This window comes from Bubalus bubalis, chromosome 8, assembly GCF_019923935.1.
Source record: "Bubalus bubalis isolate 160015118507 breed Murrah chromosome 8, NDDB_SH_1, whole genome shotgun sequence".
In the NCBI taxonomy this organism is placed as follows: Eukaryota; Metazoa; Chordata; class Mammalia; order Artiodactyla; family Bovidae; genus Bubalus; species Bubalus bubalis.
Genome location: NC_059164.1, coordinates 30,759,848 through 30,773,766, shown reverse-complemented (window position 1 = coordinate 30,773,766; position 13,919 = coordinate 30,759,848).

Sequence of the window (13,919 nt, the reverse complement as noted above, 5' to 3'; positions counted from 1 at the left end):
GCTTGTGTACTGCCCCCAGCGCTGAGCGTCATGCAAAGCTGATCATTTCTACTTCCATGATCTTCTTTCTTCCAACTGTTTGCCTGTCGAAATTCTTCTCATCCCTCAAAACCTCCCTTAGCCACAGTGTCTTCCTTAGTTGTGCCAAGTCTCATTCATCTTTACCTCTTCCTTTGAAGTTCTGCAAGTCTTATAAGCTCTTCCCCCCAAAACAGTCCCTACTAAGAAAACACCCCTGCTAAGGAGGGCATGTCATTGTTGTTATTTAGTTTCTAAGTTGTGTCCAGCTCTTTTGCGACCCCACGGACTGTAGCCTGTCAGGCTCGTCTGTCCCTGGAATTTCCCAGGCAAAAATACTGGAGTGGGTTGCCATTTCCTTCTCCAGGAGATCTTCCTGACCCAGGGACTGAACCCATGGCTGCTGCATCTCCTGCATTGCAGACTGATTCGCAGAGGGCATGTACCCCACTTATCTTCCCATCTCAACAACAGAACACAGTAGGGCTTAGTGACTGTTGAATAGTTTTCCCTCTTTTCAAATGTGATTATTTTAACTCTCCCACTACTTCCTGAGTTCCTGGAGGGAATGAAGGCCACCATCCACATCTGTAGCACAGTGCTGAGCACCGGATTGGTGTGCTATAAATATTGCCTCTTTGATTCCTAAGCATGATCTATAATTAAGACAGAAAGAAGGAAGAACATCAAATGTTGATATGCTTCTTAAGGCAAAATTGGCATCATTCTTAGTCTGAGCCCAGAGATATGTAACGTGAGCGAAAGGTATGTGATTTTCAAGTAATAAGGCCTGTTCCAGGAAGTTGTCCACATTGTCCAGAGAGAAGAATGAATTAATTATTTTTTCACCACCAACAATATAGTTGATTTCAAGCAAGGCAGCTTCAATTATTTAGAATACTGAGTAGCTATTCAGGGTTATTAATATGCAAACTAAAAGGCAGAAACACTAGAAAAGCGACATCTCTGCCCTCTTGTTAGAGACTGAAATTTTATGAGGACTACCTGTTGTCATGGCAGAAAATTATTCTAAGTGCATACCCAACAGTAACTACAAAGAGTCATAAATTCTCTAGTAAATGCTCCAGAAAACAGGCACAAAATTCTGTCATCCCATCTGTCTTTTTCTTCTTACAGAGGATTTGTGCTGCCTTTGAAAGAAAAATGCAAAATTGAAACAGTAAAGCAGCCTCCTGCAAATGCCTTCTTTGCTGTCTCCTGCTCCAGCATTTTCCCTCTCATACCTGGTCCTGTGATAGTTGTTGCTTCTTTGGGGTATTTTTAGGATGTAAGCATCAACAGAAATATCGGGTTTCCACTTGTTTTGCCCCTTCCCAGACTGCCTTCAATCCTTCCTAAAACCTCTTGGCCATCAGATACGGGGCTACGTGATGACCACCAGTGTGGATTGTCAACTTGTGCTCATTTTCAGGTTTATATCTTGTGGTCGTGGGTAGTGGTGTTGGGTGCTGGAGGGAGATCCATTTGTACTAGATACGGGCCCACTAATGGAGGAGCAACCCTTTACATTGTGGTGGACATCATAATTAACGCTTCAAGTGTAAATGGGGCAGGCTGCATCTGTCTTCATCTGTGGTCTGTATATACATACTCACATTTAGAAAGTTAGGCTCAACCCAGGTGCCATGGGTCTTAGAAATTTTGTGATTAGGCTACCTATTTTGAAGGGGGTGCACAGCAATTCACTCCAACATTCTTGCCTGGAGAATCCCGTGGACAGAGGAGTCTGGTTGGCTACAGTCCATAGGGTCGCACAGAAGCAGACACGACTAAAACAACTTGGCAGGCACACACGTACCTATTTTGAAAATCTGATGACATCCACATCTCTTTCATCAGAGAAGTACACAGGCATTTTTCATATGATTTTAGAAAGTCCCCAGCCGTTTTTGAATCTCTATAGCTCAGATTGAATAGTAATAAAAATATCCTCTCACGAGCCTGTGCTCCTGACTGTGCCTTCATTGTTCTAGGTACTTTACACGTACTCTCTCACATTTTCTCCACAGTGATCTAATGAGGAGAGTTGTTCCTCATTTTGCAAATGAAGGAACTGAGGCCAAAGATGTATCTCATTCAGCTTCCGACAGTGCTTCCAAGTCTTTCTTGTGATTTCATAGACTCTTGAGTTCATCTTCTTTTCTGATGTCTACACCATAAACAGAGGTCTAAAAAGTATCTTGTCCGTGCAGCTTGAGAAGAACTATTAAGACTTTACCTCTGATCCTCTAAGTCTCCCTTGAAAATAAATATGACACTCCATTGTTACCATTGTGAATGGTATCTGCAAACGTTTCAAATCGACATATTTGAAAAGTGAAACAGTATCAGTTTTGATCTGAAATCATAAGACTACAGTTGCCTGTAATGCCCACCATGCAGAGAACAACTCTGTAAGTGAGAGGGAATTTACATGGTATTTAGAAGGAATGACATCAGCCAAGAGGAGCCAAGGATAACAAATATGCATGTAACTCAGTGGACCATAACCAAAACTGGCTCATCCTGAATCGAGTGGAGAACAGAGTCAGGTTCTTTCAGCCTTGACAATGCAGGTTTTGACATTTCATCAGGAATAAACAGGAACTTTATGAGTAACAGCTTTTCCTATTTCTAAATCAATAGACATAAAAGAGCACCTGCAGATAAAAGATTTCATTAGTAGCTCTGCTAATAGCAGTTATAAATTCTTACTCCTGCAAGCATCTCCTCCTCAAGCTTTCTTTTCCCTCCTAAGAGACCAGGTCATAGGAAGAGAATCAGATGAGTGTCACATTTTAATTTTATAAAAAAGTTCTTCACTGTTGCTCTTATCAACATTACTACCACTTTTAAGTAAATGTATTTAGAAATAAAGATTGATATGTCATAGTGTTTCTCTTTATTAGGGCTTGACTTCAGACTTTAGAAAAGCTAATTGGGGAGATCACCCAGAAGACATTCACAAAGTTTGTGGGCTTGTAAAAATGTGTGCAAATTTCATGTTACTATCTGGTCATACACACACTTGCATGTGTGTATGTGTGGAGATAATTTTTTTTCTTTCCTTTTTTTTTTTTGACTGCATGGCTTGCAGTCAGCCTAAGTTTTAACGGTCTTAGGTCCCTGACCAGGGATCAAACCTGGGTACTTGGCAGTGATAGCGTGGTGGCCTGGTTAGGACTTCAGGGAGTTACCTGGAGATTATTTTAATTAAGTAGTCATAGTGGAATTTTTTAAGTTAGATCAGCTTTAAACATAAAATAGATGAGATTTATTAATGACAACAACATATATATATGTATTTTACTGTTTGCTCGGTGTTTTCATAGGCATTATTTACTCTAGCTTTCATAACCACCCCACAGATTTTTATTATTCCCTGTTTCATGGATGAGGAAACAGGCTCAAAGAGATGAAGTGCTTGTTGAAGGTCACAGAGCTAATAAATCAATAAATGTGGGACATGGCCTGGGTGTTTGATTCCACGTTCAGTGTTTGTTCTCCTCCCCCACAGCTGTATTCAGAGTAGAGAGGATGAGGAAGTTACGTTTCAGTGGTTGGTGGTAAAGTAGGTGCTTCAGTAATAACCTGTCTAAAGATTTGGGGTTTGTCTAGAGAGGGGATTATATGGGGAGAGTTGGTGAAAATCACGTGTAGACCACCGTTTGTTCACCAGGTCACGTGGCTTCCCTGGGCCTCACCTGGGATTAATCAACAGCCACGTGGGAGCTGTAATTTAAGAGGTATCGCACCTGGGTTGTATCTCACCAGGACTTCCCTGGTGGCTCAGAGGGTAAAAGCGTCTGCTTACAATGCGGGAGACCCAGGTTCAATCCCTGGTTGGGAAGATCCCCTGCAGAAGGAAATGGCAACCCACTCCAGTACTCTTGCCTGGAAAATCCCATGGACAGAGAAGCCTGGTAGGCTACAGTCCATGGGGTCGCAAAGAGTCGGACACGACTGAGTAACTTTACTTTCACTGGGTTAGATTCTACATGAAGATCTTGTCTAATCTTCTCAACAGCCTAGTAGTCTTAATAATGAACAGATCATGGAGCCTCAGAGAGGCCAAGTAATTTAAGGCCTCTAGAAGGTGGAAAAATCTGGATTCAAATTCAGGCCCATTGGGTTCCAAAGCATGGGTCTTCTGTTCCACCACCCAGATACCTCTACCAGCCACCTTTGTGGAAAACCCTAGTTCTCTGTCAGGCTGAAAGTGGTGTTAACTGAGCAAAGGTGACTGCCAAGTGGGAGGGCAGAACGGTTTCTTTAGCCTGTTCACATCTCCCTACTTTCTTTCTTTGTTCCTTTCTTCTTCCTTCTTTACTTTCTTTCTCTCTTCTTTTTTAGTTTTTTCTTTTTTGCAGCTGTGCTGCATGGCTTCTGAGATCTTGGTTCTTTGAGCAGGGATGGAACCTGTGCCCCCTTTGCTGGGAGCTCAGAGCCCTAACCACTGGACCACCAGCAAAGTCCCTCCCTCCTTTCTTATTATCAGAGACAATTTTTTTTTTTCTGACCGTTTTTTGGGACCCCTTTACACCTTTAAATTATTGAGGGTCTCAAAGAGCTTTTCTTTTCCTGTGGGTCATACCTGCAGATACTTACTATTTTAAAATTGAAAAGAGCCGAATTTAAAAAGTTATTAATTCATTTAATAAACTGATTATGTTAATAGAAATATGTTTTATGAAAAATAATAGTTTTCCAAAACAAAACAAAGTTTAGTGAAAAGAATGGCGTTGTTTATATTTCTGTTAGTTTCCTTGATGTTTGGCTTAGTAGAAGCTGCTGGAGTCTCTTCTCTGTTCCTGCATTCCACCTGCTGCAGTATCACGTGGCCATAGCCTCTGGAAAACATCAGTGTATCCTCTTCAAAAAATGACAAAAAAAAAGACAAATAGCATTTTGGCATTATTAAGAGAACAGTTTTGACCTTATGAAAGCCCAGCAAGGGTCTTGAGGATTCCCAGAGGTCCCCAGGCCACATTTTGAGAACTGCTACTCGATATAATCACCTCAGTGTTCACTGCTGCTGCTGCTGCTGCTAAGTCGATTCAGTCGTGTCCGACTCTGTGCGACCCCATAGACGGCCGCCCACCAGACTTCCCTGTCCCTGGGATTCTCCAGGCAAGAACACTGGAGTGGGTTGTCATTTCCTTTTCCAATGCGTGAAAGTGAAAAGTGAAAGTGAAGTCGCTCAGTCGTATCCGACTCTAGCTACCCCATGGACTGCAGCCTACCAGGCTCCTCCATCCATGGGATTCTAGGGCTGGTGAAAAACCCCAATGTTTGGGTCAGATGAAATGTTCCAGGTCACTGAATCCAACCATGCATCTAATAAAATGAAATTCCATGAAGTCCCCTCATTTTGCAAGGGTAAGAATACTAGAGAAGGAAATGGCACTCCTCTCCAGTATTCTTGCCTGGAGAATTCCCATGGACAAAGGAGCCTGGTGGGCTGCAGTCCCTGGGGTCACAAAGAGTCAGACATGACTGAGTGACTCACAAACACACAGACACAGACACAGACACACAGACTGTTAGTTCAACATGGATTTAAATGGATAGAAAAGTCTTTATTATGCTAAGAAGAAATTTTACTCTGTAGTTTCCATCTGCAGTCTTAACTGTTTAGAATGAATCCAATTTCTGCTCTGTATATTCCAGATACATGAAAACAACAGCCTTGTCCCTTGCTGTCATTTTCTTCAGAAGACCTCCTTCATGTTTAAGAACTTAGGAGACCTCCCTGCTCTGAGTGTTCTCTAGCCCCACATCTCTACATTCTCATCCAGATCTTCAAATGCCAATTTGAACTCATACAATGTTGCCAGAATGCACTCAGGCAGATTTTCTCATGCTTACTTGGTGCTTGGCTTTGATCAGGGCTACAAATGCTTGACATTCACAGACAGGGAGAAACATATTGTCAAAGGTCACTGTCTTCTGGTTGGGCATGATCTTTGACACCCTATTTACTTGCCCACTCCTTCTGCCATTCTGGTCCAGGCTCCGCTTTCTCTAAGGCACCATCTCCTCTGTCCCTTCTCTCTCACCTCTACAGAAAGGCAGTGCTCTAGGTGTCATGCTTTCAAGTTTGCAAACAGCTTTATAAACATCATCTCATTTAATTAGCATGGAAACTATGCACAGAATGGTGCTGTTGTTCAGTTGCTAAGTTGTGTCCTACTCTTTGCAACCTCATGGCCTGCAGCGCGCCAGGCTTCCCTGTCCTTCACCATCTGCCAGAGTTTGCTCAAACTCATGTCTATTGAGTCAGTGACGCTATCTAACCATCTCATCCCCTGCTGCCCGCTTCTCCTTTTACCTTCAGTCTTTCCCACCATCAGGGTCTTCTCTAATGAGTAGGCTCTTCACATCAGGTGGCCAAAGTATTGGAGTTTCAGCTTCAGCATCAGTCCTTCCAATGAATATTCAGGGTTGATTTCCTTTAGGATTGACTGGTTTGACTCCTTGTAGTTTAAGGAACTCTCAAGAGTCTTCTCCAACACCACAGTTCAAAAGCATCAGTTCTTTGGCACTGAGCCTTCTTTATGGTCCAGCTCTCACATTTGTATATGACTACTGGAAAAACCATAGCTTTGGCTGGACCTTTGTCTGCAAAGTGATGTCTCTGCTTTTTAATACACTAGGTACAGAATGCACAGATGTGAGTAGGATAAGGAAAACACAGAAGTTTCTGTTAACCTGATTCTATGGGTTACCACGCTAATACTTCATGCCTGGGATTCTGTAACCTGCTTTGCTGGCTGTGCAACTTTCAGGGTCTCCCTATTTTAAAGCACTCTACATACTGATGCTAAAATCATCTTTCTTCCCTGCTGATCTGAACATGCCACCATCTGGAGTCCATTTATAGCCTCCAACATTCTTGGGGTAATGTATTTTCCTGAGACCTTCGAGACTCTGCATCTGCTAAGACCTCTGACTGACTTTCCTCAAGCGCTAGGATGACAGTGTTTGGCTAATCAGAGTTTTGCTCATTCATTTGTTCATCCATCCAGCATTTATTCATATATGCATTTTTTAACATAGCATCTATGATGTGCTAGGCACTGCAATGGACAGTAGAGGGGAATACAAAAGTGAGTTTTCTCTGCCCTCCAAGGTTTTATAACCTCATCCAGGTCTTATATGCACAAGTGGCCCTAGTGGTAAAGTACCTGCCAATGCAGGAGACATAAGAGACGTGGGTTCCATCCCTGGGTTGGGACGATCCCCTAGAGAAGGGCATGATAACCCACTCCAGTATTCTTGCCTGGAGAATTACATGGACAGAAGAGCCTGGTGGGCTACAGTCCATGGGGTCACATAGAGTTAGCTACAACTGAAGTGACTTAGCATGCACACATGCATGCAATTCAAATACTAGACTAACTGTGATAAGAGAGGTGGTGAAAGTAGATTTATCGTTGTAGGTAAACTCTGAGGTTTATCTGAGGAAGAATTAATCCCAATGGGCAGAACACACAAGACCTCCAGGAGGGGTACTGTTGACTCTGTGCAAGGACAAACAGATTTCCATAAGCGGGATGGGGAGATGGGACAAGCCTGGCTCGACTTCCTTGCTGTCTGTTGGTCAAGTTTGGTCTCCTTTTGCCTTCTCCTGTGTCTTCTTGGACCTTTGACCACAAAGAAATTTTTTTTTTTTTAACCAGTGTCCTAAATACTCAAGGGCCGGGTAAACGTGCACACCTGACTTAAAAAAGTAAATTTCCAGCATGATAACAGTCAATGGCATATGAAAAGGCATAAACAGACAGATTTTGTTTCAAGATTATGAGTGTATAGAAGACAAACTTGCAAGGAAGGGCACCCACCCTTCTCAGCCGGTCTCTGGTTGGACCCACCAATGCAAATAGTGTAAGGAAAAAATGTGTCATCCTTGAAGGGAATATTTGCATGATGCATAGTACATGATATACTACACAAACAATAGCACAGCATCACACAGGTTTGTCATGAACCATCTAATGGCAGATAGTCCTATTTGTGATTCTTGAGAACTAAAAGAAAATGAGTAAGGCGTAACATTTTTGGGTTTGAAACATGTTTCATTATTTTGTTACTTTTATCTCAATGGCATATTCATTCCATAATAAGACATAAAAATAGTATTAGTATCAAGCACACACTTCTGTGTGGCATTCTCAGCAGAGGCAGGGTGGGCAGTACTGGGTTTCAAGTGCAAGCTCTGCCTCTGATCTCCCACTTCAGCCTTAGTTCTTGGGAAGGTGCCATTCAGTCCATCTTGATCATTATATATTAAAGTGTTAGCAGGCTTGAATAGAGAGGCAACACTGTATTTAGATTTTATCTTTCAAATAGCTGGTAAAGAAATGCAAAACATCTTAAATGGAGGAAAAATTAAAACAAGAGATGTTGGGAAGGGATGGGCACCAAGGAGGACTCATCAAAGTCCTGGTAGCTGTGGGGTTGGGAGACTGTATAGAGTTTGACACATATGTGTACATTTATGGGGAGATAAGTAGGCACACCTTTTCCAGTCCTGTGGCCACTGCTGAGTTTTCCAAATTTGCTGGCATATTGAGTACAGCACTTTCACAGCATCTTCTTTCAGGATTTGAAACAGCTCAGCTGCAATTCCATCACCTCCACTAGCTTTGTTCGTACTGATACTTTCTAAGGCCCACTTGACTTCACATTCCAGGATGTCTGGCTCTAGGTGAGTGATCACACCATTGTGATTATCTTGGTAGTGAAGCTCTTTTTTGTACAGTTCTTCTGTGTATTCTTGCCACCTCTTCTTAATATCTTCTGCTTCTGTTAGGTCCATACCAATTCTGTCCTTTATTGAGCCCATCTTTGCATGAAATGTTCCCTTGGTATCTCTAATTTTCTTGAAGAGATCTCTAGTCTTTCCCATTCTGTTGTTTTCCTCTATTTCATTACAATCCCAAAGAAAGGCAATGCCAAAGAATGCTCAAACTACTACACGATTGCACTCATCTCACACGCTAGTAAAGTAATGCTCAAAATTCTCCAAGCCAGGCTTCAGCAATACGTGAACCGTGAACTTCCTGATGTTCAAGCTGGCTTTAGAAAAGGCAGAGGAACCAGAGATCAAATAGCCAACATCTGCTGGATCATCGAAAAAGCAAGAGAGTTCCAGAAAAATGTCTATTTCTGCTTTATTGACTATGCCAAAGCCTTTGACTGTGTGGATCACAATAAACTGTGGAAAATTCTTCAAGAGATGGGAATACCAGACCACCTGACCTGCCTCTTGAGAAACCTGTATACAGGTCAGGAAGCAACAGTTAGGACTGGACATGGAACAACAGACTGGTTCCAAATAGGAAAAGGAGTACAGTCAAGGCTGTATATTGTCACCCTACTTATTTAACTTCTATGCAGAGTACATCATGAGAAATGCTGGGCTGGAAGAAGCACCAGCTGGAATCAAGATTGCCGGGAGAAATATCAATAACTTCAGATATGCAGATGATACCACCCTTATGGCAGAAAGTGAAGAGGAATTCAAAAGCCTCTTGATGAAAGTGAAAGAGGAGAGTGAAAAACGTTGGCTTAAAGCTCAACATTCAGAAAACTAAGATCATGGCATCTGGTCCCATCAGTTCATGGGAAATAGATGGGGAAACAGTGGAAACAGTGTCAGACTTTATTTTTTGGGCTCCAAAATCACTGCGGATGGTGACTGCAGCCATGAAATTAAAAGACGCTTACTCCTTGGAAGGAAAGTTATGACCAACCTAGATAGCATATTCAAAAGCAGAGATATTACTTTGCCAAAAAAGGTCTGTCTAGTCAAGGCTATGGTTTTTCCAGTGGTCATGTATGGATATAATAGTTGGACTGTGAAGAAAGCTGACTGCCGAAGAATTGATGCTTTTGAACTGTGGTGTTGGAGAAGACTCTTGAGAGTCCCTTGGACTGCAAGGAGATCCAACCAGTCCATCCTAAAGGAGATCAGTCCTGAATATTCATTGGAAGGACTGATACTGAAGTTGAAACTCCAGTACTTTGGCCACCTCACTCGAAGAGTTGACTCATTGGAAAAGACCCTGACGCTGGGAGGGATTGGAGGCAGGAGGAGAAGGGGACGACAGAGGATGAGATGGCTGGATAGCACCACCAACTTGATGGACATGAGTTGGGGTGAACTCTGGGAGTTGGTGATGGACAGGGAGGCCTGGCGTGCTGTGATTCACGGGGTTGCAAAGAGTCAGACATGACTGAGCGACTGAACTGAACTGAACTGACTGCAGTAGGTACACAGGGAGGGGGAAATTACAAGAGAAAGCCCAGCTAATATATGCTTTCCTTGGCATTCTGGATAATCATATGGACCACAAAAATTAAAGGAGGAAAACCAAGGTGAGTCATTGCTTCAAATTCCATATGAGGACTGGAAAGTCGCATACTGTGTGTGATCCAAGGGCCCAGTGAACTGTCTCTGCTCCTCTCTGTCCTCTGAGCACTCCAGCCCAGTTCCATCCTTTACTATCAGATATTTGGACCCCAGCATCACCATTGCTCCTGTCCTTTCTTTTGGGCTCCAGCTCATCCTTTGTTCTTGCTGGTCAGATTTTCACTGGGCGGGGTTGGGGAGGCTTCTCTCAAATCAGCTCCCCCTACCTCCTAACTTTTCTAAATCCAGAGCCATTTTTTAAAACAATTTTTTGAATAGGTAGTATGTTTTCCTGTTTAAAAAAAAAAAAGTTATACTTAAAAAGAAATCTCCCTTCTTTCCTTTCCTCATGTAGCCAATTCCAACCACTTGCAAGAAACGTCACGTTTCTTCACATACATGCAAATAGAAATATAAATTTCCTTTTTTTCAATTCATAAAGGAGTATATTTTTCATGGTTTTTTAAACCATGTGTTTTGGTCATTTACTAGTATGTAACGTGCAAAGAGTCAGACACGACTGAGCGACTGAACTGAGCTGAACATGCATGCATACTTAGTCACTTCTCCCGTCCAACTCTTTGCAATCCTATCGACTGTAGCCTGTCAGGCTCCTCTGTCCATGGGATTCTCCAGGCAAGAATATTGGAATTGCCATGCCCTCCTCCAGGGGATCTTCCTGACTCTGGGATTGAACCTGCATCTGTATGTAACAAATATCTCTAAACTGTGGGCCTTAAAACAAGTTGTTGCTAACTCTCATAGTCTGGTGGGTTGCTTGGGCTCAACTGTGTAGTTCTTGCTTTGGCTTCTCCCTGTGGTTACGGTCAGATGTGGACTAGTACAGCGGTCACAGGAAGGCTTGACTGGGTTGGAGGTTCCAGACAGCTTCCAAATGCCTGGCAATTATGTTGGTTGTTGGATGGGAGCTCAGTTGCCAGAGCACCTCTGTATAGACTGGGCTTTTCACAAGAAGCTGGTCTCTCTGAGTGGGAGCATCCCAAGAGAGCAGGAAGTGAAAGTTATCAGGTTAATTAAGGGCAACTTACAGAACTGGCAGTGTTAGGTCTGCTGGATTCCGTTGGCAAAATGGTCTCAGGGCTAGCCCAGGTTCAAGGAGATGGAGAAAGAAACCCTGTTCGCTTCATGGGAGAGCAGCAAGATTGTATTGCAGAAGATCTTGAGGTTAGGAGATACTGTGTTGGTTATTTTGGTAAAATACAATCTGTATCACCATCTGAAGTAATTTTCTACTCCTTCTAACACATGTCCAAGGCCCAAGGAGCATTCTTTTATAATGTCTAACATCTGACCTCTCCCTGTTTCCACCGACTCCGCTCATTCAAACCTGTCATTCAAACCTGCGTCCTTTTGTAGTTAGGTGAACGCCAGAATTACCTTCCTGGTATCCCACTTTCCTTCACTGCAAATAGCCAATGAAACTTTCTTAACGTTGGTGTTTACATAAACTTTAGCTTTAATGATGTCATTTTCTTAAGTAAAAATCAGATCTGATATCCCCAGTGGTTTTGTTTGACCTGTCCCAAGTTAGCATATATAGGATTTGCTTTTTTTAACTTTCAACACTGCAAAATCAGGAGGTCCAGATTAAGCTCCTTTTGAAAAACTAGGTCCTCATATGTAGAAAAATTGGATTCTTTGACTAATATGTTCTAGATACTGAACAAAAGGGAAAAACTTTCAGGCTCTTGTGGGATTTAATGGACAATAGGGAAAATAGATAAATAACATAAGAAAACTGATGGACGGCAACACTACAGGGTTAGAAAGGAGAAAGGGCAGGAGGCAGATGGGAAGGGCTACAATTTCAAATCACGTGGTCATGGAGGCCCTCACTGAAATGGGGACATTTCAGTTAAAAAACTTAAGAGTAGAGGAAGGGTAACAGGGAATTCTAGAACTTTGCTTTCCAGTAGAGTAGCCCACAACCATATGTGGCTATCTTAATTTGTATAAATTAAAATTAAAAATTCAGTTTTTCTGGCACAGTAGCCACTTTTCCAGTGCTCAAAAGTCACCTATGGCTAGTGGCTACAAAGCAGATATAGAACATTTCCACCATTACAGAGAGTTCTACTGGACAGTATTTCAGAGGTGGGGTATTCCATGCAGAGGGGAAGCAAGTGCCAAGGTCCTGGGCAGTGGAACGCTGTGGCATTGCTCTTCTGCTCACACATGCCCGCTATGCCCTACTGTCTGTCTTATACCGCAGCTATATGGCAGTTGTCATTTAGCACCTTACCCCAAGCCAACCTTCCAAAGGCCTTTGTTGATATTAAGTTTTAGACCTTTGGTCAATGCCATAGAATCTATGGGGTCAAGTCTCAGACTCCCTGATCTTGCACTGAGAAACTCTGAAAGAGCATGAAGTCCAAGGATCTGGACCAGGAGTCAGAACATGTGTGTTCTGTTTTAGAGCAGAGTAGGTTCATGGTGTGATTCAAAGGGTGTTCTCAGGGGTGACATGGCATAAACTTCCACTCATCAGAGAGATTGCTAGCCACAAGTGTCCTGGAGTGCCTTTACTGGACCAGAACCAAAGGTCTAGTGGACTTTTAGTTGGTATTTCAGGAGGAAATCTGGAGTATGGAGTATGACACTGGTTTTTGTTTTTGTTTTTTAGTTGCTAAGTCGTGTCCGACTCTTGCGACCCCATGGACTGTAGCCCGCCAGGCTCCTCTGTCCATGGGATTTCCCAGGCAAGAGTACTGGAGTGGGTTGCCATTTCCTTCTCCAGGGGATCTTCCTGACCCAGCAATTGAACCTGGGTCTCCTGCATTGCAGGCAAATTCTTTAGTGATTGTCATGAGGGAAGCTCATGACATTGGGGCTCAAGGCAATGCCTAATTACCAGTGGGAGCAGAAGTATTTGAACATTATATAAGCTGGTACACTCTTATATGGTCCATACAAGTGGAATTTCAGCCTTGAATAAATATATGTAATAGTTATTTGGAAACTGTAATGTCTGAGTACTGTAATGTCCAGTAAACACGCACAGCTTTCTATGATAGGATGCAAGGCGCCCAAGATGTCACCAGCATCTATTCTGATATTTTCTCCTCTTCCTCCATCACAGGATCCCTCTCTCCCACCAGTAGGACACATTCAGGGCCCAATAGGTTCTGTGTCCTATCCCTCTGGCATTTTTCTCATGTTTTTCCTTCTTGCTTGAAGGACCCACATCCTCTTTTCTGCCTGACTGAATCTTCCGCACTCAGCTTGAGGGCACAGCTCAAACTCCCTTCATCGACTTTTCTTTGCTTGTCTCAGGCCAGAAGCATCTCCCTGCTCTTGTGAGCTGCAGTGCTCATTATTCACACTCAGTTGGCAATTACCAAGACCACAACACTATATCTTTGTTTTTTTTTATATGTGTAATCTAGTCCTGGCTCAAGTCTTAAGTTTGAACAAACTGGGAGATAGTGAAGGACAGGGAAGCCTGGTGTGCTGCAGTCCATGG